Below are 14355 nucleotides of genomic sequence, written 5' to 3'. Positions count from 1 at the left end.
CTTTGGAAATTGTCGGTCTATTATTTTTACCGTGATTTGCAAATTCTCGGTCTATTTTTCTGTTAAAAATATGTCACATCGAAAGTATAATAAATTTAATACATTGTCAAAAATAATACAAATGCGAAAAAGGGTGAAAATGACGAAACTCAGAAAATTCTATCATCCGATGTTGAAATTGATGCCAAGATCAGAAATATTTACTATTCATTTGAGGTCAACAACGGTATAACAATCTTATCAGAGTGTTGCGATCATCGGCCCTCAAAGCAATAGCTTGGCCAAAAGAGTAAAATTAGACCATAGTGATCAGCGTCTTGACAAAAGGTGGGGAAAATAACATGGGCAGATTGTTTTGGCTCTCAGGCAGATTAAATTTAGCGGCCTTTTTGTTCAAGTAATCCAGAAAAACGTTCAGAGAAAAATTCGCCGGCCAGAATGGCTTGTGAAGACCCGAAAAAGACAATCAGTTCCTATTTAGATAAATTTCTCTTTTTTTCTGCCTGATAAGTTTGCATACACCAAACAAAATTTGACAAAAATGTGAAAATTGTGCAGGTGAACTAACTATCCTTAAAAAATTGAAGTTAAGTTAGACGTGTGGATTTTCCAGGAAATTGATCAACTGTCAGTGAAAATCAGAGATGTCATTAGTTCTAAATTTTCCAACATGGGAATTGCAGGGAAAATGTGGCAAATTGATACTGATGCATGTTAAAGGAGCGCTCGTGCTCTTTTTAATAAACTGATAAGATCAGAAAACACGCCGTCTCTTTGACAAATCTTGAAAAAAATGTTGCAGAAAACTTCACCAAAAATTAATCAAAGACTTTAAGAACAATAAAGAAAGAGTATAAAAAGAAGACAAAAGGGCTGTTTTATTTAAATATCTTTTCGATTGATGAAAGTAACATTTGCCGCAGACTTTTTGAGCTGGACGATGTTTTTAGCAGAAATGGGGATATTAGCAGGTCAATTCAGACGCCCAAAAAACCCAAATTTGGCTCTGCTTTCTTTTCCCCTACAAGGTTAAATATGAGGATGAAATATCATGACCCTATTAGTCCCCATGCAAACTTTTTTTACAATCGGACAATGTGAACAATAAAATTGATTGTATAAATTTGCGATTTTGCGGGGGTGAGAGGACAACCGCAAGTTTGAATGACACTTTGGATGAAAATTGTAGAATGATAATTTTCCGTAGGCTCAATTAATTTCCATTGAAACTACGCATGAAGTTACGGGTATGTTTTTGCAGAGTTATTTCAGTATAAAACAGACCAAAAAGGTCAGAAGGATAGGACGTCCATCATCAAGTTAGATATGTATTTTTTTTACAGATAAGTAATATAATCTGGTTTTATTTAATCGATGAAGAGCAGTTCTTTAAGTTTCAATAAGGTGTTCTTTTGCATGGGCCCAAATAAAATTTTTCATAAATTTGTGCAATTTGACCAATATGAGCAATTTGAGATATTTAATGAGGGCTTTTACCCAGTTTTCCTTTAACGCGTAGCGTAAGCAGCAAAAAAGCCGGCAAAGAAACTATTCGAAATTGAATTGAGGCAAATAATTGGTCGAAATGACACGTTACTTAATGAGAACAATATCATTTACGTGTATATCTTCACAAAGAATCATTTCCAAAATCATTTTCATTTTTTCAAGTACTATCAGGTTAGGTCAAACACTACTTCAGACACCTTATGACCCAATCGAAACACTTCCTTTTTCCTCCTCCCCCCCACCTCACACGAGCATCAGTTTTATGATCTAGCGAGTGGTTTTACAAGGTAATTTATGCAGACCAAATTTGTTTGTCATGACTTAAAAAATCTGCATGTCAATTTTCACGGCAAAAAGACAATGTGAACACTGTCCCTATCCCTATCACTAGTTGTTGTACATAGATGCAGTTGTATTCCGTTCCGAGTTGCATATACATGTACTGCATTATCAATCGACCTGACTGCTTTTTTGCATGAAGAAGAAGTTGCGAACACGGCCTTGGACTCGCAGAGCATGCCTATCTTAGAATAGAGAAAAAGGAAGAAGCTTGCATCCTCAGGAAAAGACTTTTGCTGAGATTGAGGAAAGCGCAATGAATCATATTCTTCTCAACCTTGGCTTGATTCTACTCGGTTCTGGGATTGGCTTCGCTTTCTCGTCGTAATACCCCGCATAGAATTCTGTTCTATGCTTCTAATCCGAGAAAACCATTACCCAATCATATGCTTTTTTTGCAATCATTTATGGTTGGGTAATCGTTTTCTTGGATTAGAAGCATAGAACAGAATTCTAGGCGGGGTATTACGACGAGGAAGCGAAGCCAATCCCAGAACCTAGTAGAATCAAGCCAAGGTTGAGAAGAAGATGATTCATTACATTTTTTTTGTTGCATGACTAAATTAAATGCATTGGTGAGTAGTTAGAGGTTGCAATGAAATCACGAGATGATGAATCCGTGTATCCAATTAGCACAATGTGATTTTTGTTTTTATCATGAGTTCAAACATGTGAAGACCGTTGTATTATTAGTCAAGAAAAAAATTTCTTTCAAAAATGAATTTAGTTTCGACTATAAGAGCTGTCTGAAAATTCAATCTTGGAATACTTTCTTGTCGTAGAGGAGCTACTTTTATACGCCAAATGATAAAACTTGCGTGAACAAGAAAGAATCGTCAGCTCGAAGGTAGCTGCGGACCGCCTTAGTGCATTGTTAAATGTCTACAAAGGTATGTAGTTGAAGCGACGTACAAGATGTGGAGATCCCTATGAAGCTAGAAATGTTTACTGAAAGGTTTTGGCAATATTGAGTCAACATTTTTTCAATGACTGGCGTGTATTGGTCAGGAATTTCGGGAAACAATATTGAAGGTATTCACGAAAGGTGCGAAGAAACCCAGTGGGTCCAATTCTGTAGAATTGAATAACAAGAATCTACGCATTCTCATGTTTGTAGCGTTTATAATCGGAGTTGACCTTCCGTTTTAAAAAAAAAGTGAAAGTTCAGGAAGGTTCCAATGAACATCTTAGACTTTGCGGTGTTTATTTGTTGATAATTCTGGTATCAGCAATTGATTGAAGCGCTTCAGCCATAATTGACACAAATTTTGGCAGATTGAAACCACACTTATGTAGTTTTCTGATGAATATTGAGCATTAACAAGGGGTGAATTTTTTCTTATCAAATATACGCTTCTCTGTAATTGATTTTGGGTTTTCGAGTAAACCTTTTAGAGCAAAAACTTTGAAGAGTATAAAATATTTATTTTTAACTTTTAAAGGTATCTTTTTTCTGACTTAACAAGAACCCGAAAAACTAGGGGCAACAAAAAAATCTAAGAATTTACTTTGTTCTCACTTGTTTTGAAAAAAATAGCCTCAGGTTAACACAAGCTATTCATCAATGCATCTAACTCAATCATTGAAATAACAAAGAACGAAAAATTCAAACCTGAATTGCCTGACTTCAATCAAAATTAAATTTGCTCATGGTAGATGAGTAATTTGTGATCTTTCACACGCTTAAAATGGTATGTAAAAATTTCAGCTAACAATCAATCTATTTAAGTTTTTTTTTCAGATCGGGTTCTATGTGTCAATATTTGTCCGAAACATTGTTAAATCTGTTTTATATCTTCTTTATCACATAAACAGCATTATCTGTAACTTTGCAACACATTTAAACAAAGCAATACTTTGAAAACATAACCTTTCATTTTTTTTATCCAGGCACCCGACTTGGTGGAGATTTCCAATTGGGTAAATTTTTTCACGCACAATAGAACAGATACGATACATGAAGTCAATTATTTTGATTAAAAATACTCCTCCTTTTCCAGTGTTTTTTTAACTTTCAAATTGACTGGGAATTTCAAAGCATCAAACAAATTAATGAAATTTTGAGAGCTGACATACGCTAAGTGCTAATTTAAACTATCCGGCCGAAACAAATAAAACAATACCAACACTCATTTTTGGTCTAAAACTCGTCAAATGCTTGTCATACAACTCCATAGAAGATTACTGCGCAAGTAGCACAGAACGCTCGGACCATAGTCTCCAGAAAACTGCGGTTTAAAAATTTTGTTTTTTCAAATTAGTGTAGTTTTTTCTGCTTGGTGTGATAAAAAGATCCGACTAAAAATTCAATTTGGGATTATTTGACAGTAATAGTAATTTTGGAAAATTTGAAAAAAAAATTTGTAGAAAGACTTTTAAAAAAAAAAAAATTTTAAATTTTTTCTGATTTTTTTTATTTAAAAAAAATTTTTTTTTTCAAAACATTTGCAGAAAATTTTTGAAGTTTTTGAAGTTTTTGGTTCCTAAATTGAAAGTAAAAAACTCCAAAAACTAGTTTTACCAGCACAAAATTAAGTTTTAGGGTCTTAAATTAGGCATAATTCAGCTGTTGTAAGCCTGCTTGCTTGCTTTATTCGCTCGAATTAGGACAAAAAATCGAAAATTTCAAACCGGTCTTTCTCGACACTAGAATTTTTTTGAAATTATTAAATGGTTCGAATGACTACTGAAAAGGCTTCATTATGATATATCACTCAACCCAGTCTGAAGGTTATTTGTGGTACCTGATTTTGCGTGGAGAACAAGAAGAAAAAAATTTAAAACGCACTCGAACACAAAGTTCCTCCCCATTTTTCAAGGTCACAACAAAAAACGCATCATAAATTCTAGGCTGATTGGCTTTCCAGAACTACAAAATAATGCTAGTGAAACTTTCGAAACTTAGGCAATTTTTTTCAAATTTATTTTTAGTTCCAAAACTACTTCTATACAAACAGTCCAGGCCAAGCTTTTCGCACCAAAGAACCACAAAAAACAATCTAGGCTGACAATTTTTTTCGGAAAGATAAACCTAAATCTGCAAAAAACAGGTCAATGTTTTCAAAAATAGCGACATACAAAACTTTATGGAAAAAACTACGCTAATGTTTGAAATTCAAAAAAGTAACAGCGACTCAGAAACGCTGATGGGAAAAATTGTTCGAATGGTGCTTAATTATTCTTTTAGAGCAAAAAACATCATTTTAGTAAAAGTTACAACAGATCAGATGTTTGAGTTCTCACATATCCAAACGAAGTTTTTAGTTCATAGGTTCAAATGAAATAAAATAACTAGAAGATAATTGCACTCCTGACCTTACATTTTCATCAACTAATGTATTCCTCTGGAATATCTAAAACAGCAAAAAAAATCACTAAGTAACTTCAACTATACAGCGGGTGGTCAGTATGGACAAATAAACACCATGCGACTTAGGCGTCGACTATATTGAAGCTGGAGACAGTGAACATATGATTTCGGGACAAGCCGACATCAGTCCAGATGCTAGCGGCACAATGTTCACCGACGATTAGGACATAGCGGAGGAAATTTCGGCTATCAGCATGATTGAGGAGGACAATTTGGAGGAGTTGGAGAACCTTGGAGTTATAGAAGTTTATTGTTGTCGAATCATGCTGCCACTGGAGGGCCGACCGAGGGGGGAAAAGGGTCGAGTGGAGTTTAAAACTTCAAAATTTAGTTCAATAAACTGTAAAATGATAATGGACTGATTATACTTGCAGTAACTTATTATATATTATGATTTTCTTGATTTAGTCGAAGGGAGAGTGTAGTGGAGACTGTAAAACTGGTTATGTAATTATGCTGGATTCATTATTATTTATGGTATTTATTTAACCTGGTCAAGGTCAACGTTATAGAGAATATTGGTATTGTGATTGCCAGTGGCGAACGTGTCTTAGAGAAATTAAAACGTTATCTTTTCTCAATCGTTTTAGTAGATTTAGCATATTTCTATACGGAGAAATACTTCCACAACCATTTTTTTCAGAACGGTGCGATTACTTCGAAAAAAATAGCACTCCTGGCCATACGTGTTTTACTAGTGCATTCCTCGGGAATATCTAAAATAGCACTAAAATCCTTAACATTTTTTTCACTGTCAGGTGTGATATCAGAAGGTGAAAACTTCAGTAAGCTTGAAATTGGCAAGATTCGTGCTAATTTTCCGCGGGTATGGGAAGTATGGCTTTAATTTCTAAACAAGGAAACCAAAAGGAGGCATGTAGATCTTGATCAAGACGAAACAGCAGTTATCTGTAACTAAGCTTGCATTTTAATGGATTTTCAACAGATGAACGGAGTTTTTTGTTTTCAACTGTCGGGATAAAAACATGACTCACCAAAGAGTTTTTTAACTAGTATTTCTAATGAAGAACTTACCTCTTGTTTGTGATAAAGATGATATCCATTTGTTAACAAACTTCCATCATTTAATGGCCCAGATATTCTCTCAAAGGGCCTAATGGTCCGTGAAAACTTATCACAAAGTAAAGCCAACTACTAGCTTTTAGTTGAATTCAGCTGAACTATAGACAAGCAGATACGTGTAAATGGAAAGGGTGTTTAATCCCTCTTAAAAGAAGAGCAATAATTACCCTAATGGAGCATAGTGTCTGCGGCAACTTCAGCGGAACCAAAAACTAGCTAGTGTCATTAAATTCCCAGAGTAGCAAAAAGAGAATCCATCAACCAACGTCGCCTTCGCAGATTGAAAATAAGAAGTCTCTTAGATAAAATAAAACCTGTATGAATTTCTTAGTAAAAGCTAAGCGAATTTTAGCATTTCTAAGATAAAAAACATTTGCTCAAATAAACTTAAGAAATGAGTAGGAAATATTCAGTTTTACAAACATTTTTATCTTTTCTTGAACAAATATTTCAAGTTCGATTCCATTTTAATCTCAAATGTTTAATCCACAGACTGAAGAACTGTTGAAAATATTTTACGCGGAATGCTAAATCTAGTTAATCCTCTAATTCACCGGAGATTAGCGGTTTTTCTCGGTTGAAAAATGTTCAAGCAAATACAAATTGACAGTTTCTATAAATCGCTGGTAAGAACAATGGGTTGAAAAAACAAGACTGGAAAATTTTCTCCACTCGAGGGGCGGATAGCGATTTGAGGCAGGCTAAGTTAGGTCAGGAAGATAAGTAAGCGAAAAGTGGCGAGCAGGAGTTGGGTCTTAAAATCAATATATTCACCATCTGCTCGGTCGAAGCTCTTTTATAGCATAAGCCGGCATAAAAATTAAGCCGAATATGAAATTGATTAAGCCGGATAAAAACTCGAAACTATTTTTAGAACCCAAGACTATCATCACCCTAAGTCTACCCGTTTTTAGAACCCAAGTCTATCGACTCTAGAACTTTGCTCTTTGATTCTTAATAATTTTGAAAGTTTGGTGAGCTCTTTTGGACCGTTTTCTATTTCGGTCGGATTGCCGGTAAAACAAAAAATTATGCTGGAACTTTCTTGGATACGGCGAACATTTGAGTTATATTTTTTTTCCTATTTTTGGTCATTTTTCTTGACACTCACCTCTTTAATAAGTTGTGTTTTTATGTCAAATTTTGCACTGCCTTCATTTTGCTTCATCTACTATTTGCACAGTAATAACATGCCGCCATGTTTATTTGAAATCAGTTGTGCTCTAATATGAAGTCCAATCTTTTTAGGGAAACAATACTCTGTCGACCCTCTCTCGTCTCAAGGGGAAGGGGCATCAAAGGAAAGAAGGATGCACTGTAACAGCGTTTTTAAATTAGGCCGAAGACTGGAATTGTTGTAAATTATTTGAGGGGTGTCTTTGATGATACAGCAACCATTAAATCTATGTATCAAAAATAATCAATCGAAACTAAAGAAAACTAAACTTAACCCGAAATATGTGTTAAAAACCACCCTAGCACAATTATTCTGTCATTTTCACTCAAAAAAAAATCTCGAAATGTTTTTAATCGATTTAATTTTTGGAAAAAAAAACGAAAGACTGAGTGGTTTTTTCTAAATGATTAACAAAAAACTGGATTCATCCTCAAGCTTCGAAGCACAAAAATAGTCAAGATAAATCAGTTTTGTTCAGATTTTGATGCTTTTCACTACCTTGCGAAAAACCATTTAAGTCAATTTGAATCCATTTTTTATTCTGCCGTAAAAATCCATTGAATCCTTGCTAAAGAAATTCACGCATCTAACTGGTATCTAAATCGGTTACTACAATTTGATTTCTATGCATTATATTGTCTGTATAAAATCGATTTAAATCGATTTTAATCTCAAATTTGTCTGTGCGGGGTGGTCTTTATAGTGTTCACGGAGCGCTCGGAAAATCAATTTGGTCGACCTAAGAAAAGTCAACAAATGTTTCTCGAGAAACTCCTAGATCGCTCCTGTTCATCAAAACGCTATAGTACAGAGCCACACCAAAATTCAATTCAATGTTTATGAGCTTGTCTAGTTTAAAAAATTAAAAAGAAAGAAACTTTTTGTGAAATAGTGCCTTCCAGGTATCAACACAAAATCAATTTATCAAGACCATTTCAGCAAGCAGAATAATGTTTCGCTACTCTTTAAAAATCCATTTCAGTCATATTGAAGAATTTGCATTAAAAACTGCACCAATTACACATTTTTTTGGAAAAATTCAATGTTGAAATATTTTAAGGTAATTGAGACTTTGATAAGTTTTTTGCTTTAATCATTCATTTGTGAAGTTTATTTTAAAAAATCAAAAAGATTGCATAAATCGAAAAAAAAATTCAAAAAACGCAAGGAGGACGATTGCTGTTTTAAACAATAAGTTTTTTATAAACTGACAGTTTGCTATAAATATGGCAACAAAAAAGCACTCTAAGCAGATAGAAAGTACTTATAATGAATAAGAAAGCAATTTCAGAGGAAAGCAGTTAGTTTCTATTTTAACAAGAAATCTCTCAGCCGCAGGAAATTGCTTTATAAGTCACGAAAATATGCTGGCTTTCATAATTCATCAATTACTACAACAATTTCACGCTCCGCTTTTGAACATCTCTGATTCTATTTCGCTAAAAAGAAATACTTTGTTTGACTTTTTGTTTTTCTAGGAAAATATTTGCATCTAACATTTATGAATTTGCAAAAAAGTAAGCAGTTGTTTTTATTATCTGACAATCTTTAATTTTTTTTAGAATTATTCAAAACTTTGAATGCAAGATAATGAAACAAGACGGCTAAAATTAGAGCCAGCCTCTTACTGTTCTGATTGTTTTTAAAAGGCTATGAAGTAGTGTTCGCTTCAAAAAAAATAGAAACAAAAATCAATTTTTACCACCATACGCTATGTAAAGAACAAAATGATTTGGCTACAGCTGAGAATTGAATGGACTACCTAGCATGCCTCAATTCAATTTGGAAGGACTCCTTTGACGGGGTAAATCTCCGCTAATGCGTTAATAGCTCGAAACATCTCGCGCGTTAGTTTTCCCAAACTTGTCAAGTTGGCAATAGTCAAACCTCCATAACTTTTACGCAAAAAACTGACAGGTCAAATATCTCTTTAAATTTCAGTTCACGACAACAATACTTTTTGACTGATTGAAAAATTAACTAAGAATTGCAAGTTAAGAATTCGAAATTCGTATAGAGAAAGAAAACAACTCCTAGCGCAAATATTCAAAAGTCCTAATTACAAAAAAACGTGTCCAGTCAAATGTTTATCATAGGAAAAATATCAAAACCCACGTTCAAAGAGAGTCGCAAGTGGCTGCGCATGCAGAAATGAACTTTTGCACCACATTAACTATTCTAAACAGAATTTTGAAGTAAAATTAATATAAGACAAGCAATATCAAAAAAAAATGACCCAACTGGTTGAAAAAAAAATTAAAAACAATTAATAGTAAGAAAAATGGAAAAAAATTTGAATTTTTTTTACAGAAAATTTTTTCTTTTTCTTTAGAAACGGCAATTAAGTTAGGTGGAAAAAATCATGAAAAAACAGTTTTTGATGACTTACATAACGTTAAAATCAAGGCAAAATTATTGAGGAGGCAAGCCTCTAATCAAAATTCTGCATCAATTTTCGACATGAGATATTTTTAGACTTCTTTTATAGATCCAAAAACGTGGCGGAAAGACCAGAAAATTGACAGCACATCTGAAATGATCTTTTTTGAATCTTTATAAAAATTTCATTTTTCCGGTAGAATTTTACATCATTTAGGTAAACTGCATCACACTAACTCATAAAAAAAATTCAAAAAACAAGCTTGTATTTTCCTGTGTTATCCGATTTGTCAATATGTTACAATGAAGGGATTTGAGCCTTTTTACAAAAAAGGGATTTGATCAATAAGCTAACTTTGATCAATTGAGTTAATTTTTATGCTTTTAGATAATTTTTGAGTGAAGAATCACTCTTCACGATGATTTTTTTAAACATAAAAACTATTTGTTTTGTATTCAAACAGTTTTTAATTTTCAGTACCTTATATTAAAATGATAGACGTCAAAGCAAAGTCGAAATAACTTTCAAAAACTATACTTTGCAGTTAAACTGTGACCGGAATTTCCTGTGCTAGATGCACAGTTATCCGTATTTCTTGTTACTTTATGGAAAACAATATGAAATTTTAAACATTAATAGCCTGTCTCTAAATTGTGGAACCATTGATTACAATTGGTTGGAAATGGGCTTTAATACTAAATTTTTTAGTGCAAAAAACATTATCTTGAACAATAATTATCGAATATTTTTAACTTATTTTGAAAGTTTTTTCGAAAGAAAGCAAATCCATTTCAATCAATTATAATGGATTATAGTCTGACTTTTATATCTTTTTGTGAGCTGTTTGCTTTTGTTCCTAATTATTTGAAACATAGAGAATTAATTTTGTGGTCTCACCTCACCCAGTTTCACATTTTTTCTCAAGTTAATTAGCCTTTGCATAGTTATTTACGTTTTTTCAGGTAGTCTTTGACTAAAATTTTGTTTGTCAATCCCACGTTTATTTAAACGTTTTGGTTCGTTCAGTATCAAGCACATAACAGAACGGAGTATTACAAAACATCTTGAGCTAATTAGATCAATTTCGGATAAAAAATAATGCGCGTTTTTATCGCTTTTTTGAGCAACTATGAAACGAATTGTAGCATTTTGCTGCTTTAAAATATTTGGAGGTTTATTTCGATCAATTTCTGTTACTTTACAAACTTCTAGAATAAAAAAAATTGCTCAATTTTTCTTGCGGTTATTATTGCGACTGAAAGAGTTTGTCTAGGGAATTGTTTCTTTTGGTTTTGCTAGTATATTAAGGACTCTATGCACATTCTAATTTTTTTTCGCATATCGTAACCTCGGTAATAGTAATTCTGCGTAAAAATACCATTTCTATTGGAATAAAGCTATCACTGCCAATCGAAACAAAAAATTTTGAAGAAAAAAATATGATAATTCAATAAAAATATGGGCTCCTTCCGGTAAAATTATGTTTATGTTTTATGGTAAAGTTTTAGGGATTTGAAAGCTGACAATGCTCTGGGCAAAATAGTGAAACTAACCTCAAAATATATAATTGCGATGCTAAAAAAACGCAACGCAAAACATTTATGCGCAGCAAAGTTTCCCGAACTCAAAATCAGAGTGAAAAGCTAATTAGTCATTATCAATCCCTACATTTTTTTATTACACTTATCTATACGGCTGCTGAGGGATGAAAAACAACACTTCGAAACTGAGACTTCGTCAGAGTTTTATTCACCAAAGCTATTTGAGACAATTTTCATAGGGCATTCGGATTATTCAGGGCTCAAACCTGAATGAAGACTGCACTTTAAGGCCAATTAAAAAATTTTGTGATGACGAAAAAAAAACGAAGAAAAAACGGCAACTTTATTTGCAAGGGGATGTGTTTAATATTTGTCCTAACAACAAAACCAAATGGTTTGCTTCAAATTAATTTAGAAGGCATTAGTCCGCACTTAAGCTTGTTATAAGAAGAGAATATAAGAAGAGAACAAGCTAGCTAAATTAGTCAAAAACATATAGCTTAACGAAAATGATCTCGGGTGGTTTTTTTTAAAATTGATATCCAGATAGCAACATTTTCCGTAAAAACCTTCGCAGTTAAAAAGTCGAAAATTGACAGAAAAAAAACAACCTGGAACAAATATTCAGTTTTTTGAGGAAGTCGGGAAAAGCTAGACAGTAACATCTGATTAAAGTAAATCTTTTCACTTGCTTTATTATTCACATTTTAGCTTCAATAATTTCGTATTTTTATCTGCTAACAATTTGCGCTTAGTAGCGGATTGTTCGAAATTCATGCCCTCTAGCCAGATTGAATTTACAATCCGAGTTGAGCATTATAGATGATTGGGTATAAAACTCGATCTACACAAAGCATATGCCTACCATACATTTTCATACTATGAAAAATGTTTATCAAAAAAGTTTATACAATTTTCTGGACTGAAACAGTTGTATGAAAAAAGCAAAGTCAGCACGTTTTTCATTCAATGAAATTTCACAAAACTTATTTTACCTCATTCTGGAAATAAATAACAAGCAATTCACCCAACGTTTAATTGAAAAACTTCTTGAAAAAAGCAAAAGCAATTTTTTGTACTATGAAATTGAATGACAAGTTTTTTTTCTTACAATGAAATTGTAGTAGAAGCGTTTTTTCCATATATTTAAAAAAATGTTTTGGAATTTTGAATTTCATCTGAAGCACAACTAAACAAGGATATTCTGTTATGAGAAAACCCCGAGTGTTACTGGCAGCTACCACGCAGATAAACTAGGAGCGGTGATTCTAGCCATGTACGTTAATGATAGTTTTTTCACGCAGAATTACATATCAAAAACGACCTTTTCGTATATGGATACAAAAATTTTTTTTGAACCTTTCGGTGGTTGAGGCTTGTTTTTTACATTATGTTTATCCTTGCATTCGAAAGCAAAAAAAAGCATTAAAAAACGCTTGCTTGTGCTTTTCGGATTTTTTGGGTGAAAAACTCAACCTGGACTACCTTTGCAGACGCAACGTGTCAAGTTATGCATGGATAATTTTTTGTTCGTAAAAAGCATATTTGAGCACAGAAGCAAGTTTGAAACTAAAAAGGAGATAAAAATTTTTGCTTCAATATGTATTTTTGCCATAGAAAAAAAATGAATTTGCATTTCTTATGATTTTCACATATGAAATTGTATCATAAATTGTATGATGACAAGTATCATTTTTTTTTCAAACGTTTTTTTTCTTGATGCCACAATGGCTCTCATGTACTCAAAACTGCCACGATTTTTTTTGGTTGAGTCTTAAACAAATTTAGGTTTTTTTAGAAAAAAAAACTTTTGAATGAAAAAAAAATGATTCTATGAATGTTGTATAATAAACATTTTTGCCATAGACTCCATATATGAAACTGTATGAGAGGCATTTTTCTTGTATGAACGTCATCCATGGTATTTTATAACAGCCGAAGCTGCACAACCTTTTTGCCGCAACATCCTTTTTTTTTTGCTTATTTTTTTAAATAGGAGTTAGCTGGATCTCTTTAACTATTTCCCCCTTTTTGTAAGATAGGGGAGATTTGTTACTAGGTACAAAATTCGCATATGCTTAATTAAGGTTGAATTATTTCTACATAATGCATAAAAATGCTCAAAAATAATGCATCACAACAAAGCATTTAAGTTGCAATTAACCCAATGATTTCATTCTGATAAAAAAGCATCTGATAAATACCCGAAAATCATAAATTATAATTTTTAAGTTTGGATAACTCAAGATAATTGGTTGTCGAAAAACACCCGAATTCGGCCGAGACGGTCGAAACATATCTCGCATGAGTCGAGCACGGTTGAGCACAGCTTAAAAGTGTAGACTTCAAAAGTTACAAAAATAATGCTATTTTACCACTTTTTATGATGCTGTGATGCTATATTACTAGATGTAACTAGGGTCGACCGTAATAGGAGTAAAAATAGAAAAACGTGCTAATTGGAAGAAGTTTTATCCTGGATGTAGTAATGTCTTGTAATTTGACAGCAGTATTTCGAAGTAATTTTTTCTCAATCTCGGCGGACGGAGTCAAGTTGTATTTAAGACCAAGACTAGCACTTATTATTTTAATGTTGACTTTGAATTTTAGAGACAAACCAGTGTGAATTAAAAAAAAACTTGAGATGATGTCGCTCCTCATTTACATCTATGAGAAAAGTTTACAGCAGTCACGTCACTTACCGTGGATCTTCAAACTTTGGAAGGCAGGCGATCTTCAAATTTTGGATCTTCGAATTTTGATTTGAAAATCTATGACAACAGCAAACAATTCACAAGCTGATAAGTTTTGTTGGTAATGAAATTGATTGGTTCTCGAAAAACAGCAGTCATTAAATAGAGGGAAAAATCGTTTTTATGTTGCTCTCTTTTCGTTTATCTTCAAATTGGCTATATATTTAAAATCAGTTTATTCAGTAAAATTTTTCTCGTTAAAC

The 14355-nt window shown here is 32.9% G+C and overlaps 2 protein-coding genes across 4 annotated transcripts in view; one reads left to right on the top strand and one right to left on the bottom strand.

Annotated features, from left to right (window-relative positions):
* Nucleotides 1-14355, top strand: part of LOC134851724 (fizzy-related protein homolog) — a 213096-nt gene that overhangs the window by 113838 nt on the left and 84903 nt on the right. The window lies entirely within an intron of this gene.
* Nucleotides 1-14355, bottom strand: part of LOC134851808 (dipeptidyl aminopeptidase-like protein 6) — a 113885-nt gene that overhangs the window by 87758 nt on the left and 11772 nt on the right. The window contains exon 1 of one of the 3 annotated variants that reach the window (XM_063868047.1): nt 6254-6875. The exons of the other annotated variants lie outside the window; for them this stretch is intronic. The gene's annotated coding sequence lies outside the window, so the exon portion shown is untranslated. Of the gene's footprint in view, nt 1-6253; nt 6876-14355 lie in introns of those variants that run through there. 3 annotated transcript variants of the gene reach the window in all.

The sequence above is a fragment of the Symsagittifera roscoffensis genome, chromosome 7 (genome assembly GCF_963678635.1).
Source record: "Symsagittifera roscoffensis chromosome 7, txSymRosc1.1, whole genome shotgun sequence".
In the NCBI taxonomy this organism is placed as follows: Eukaryota; Metazoa; Xenacoelomorpha; order Acoela; family Convolutidae; genus Symsagittifera; species Symsagittifera roscoffensis.
This window is presented reverse-complemented; position numbering and strand designations above follow the sequence as displayed.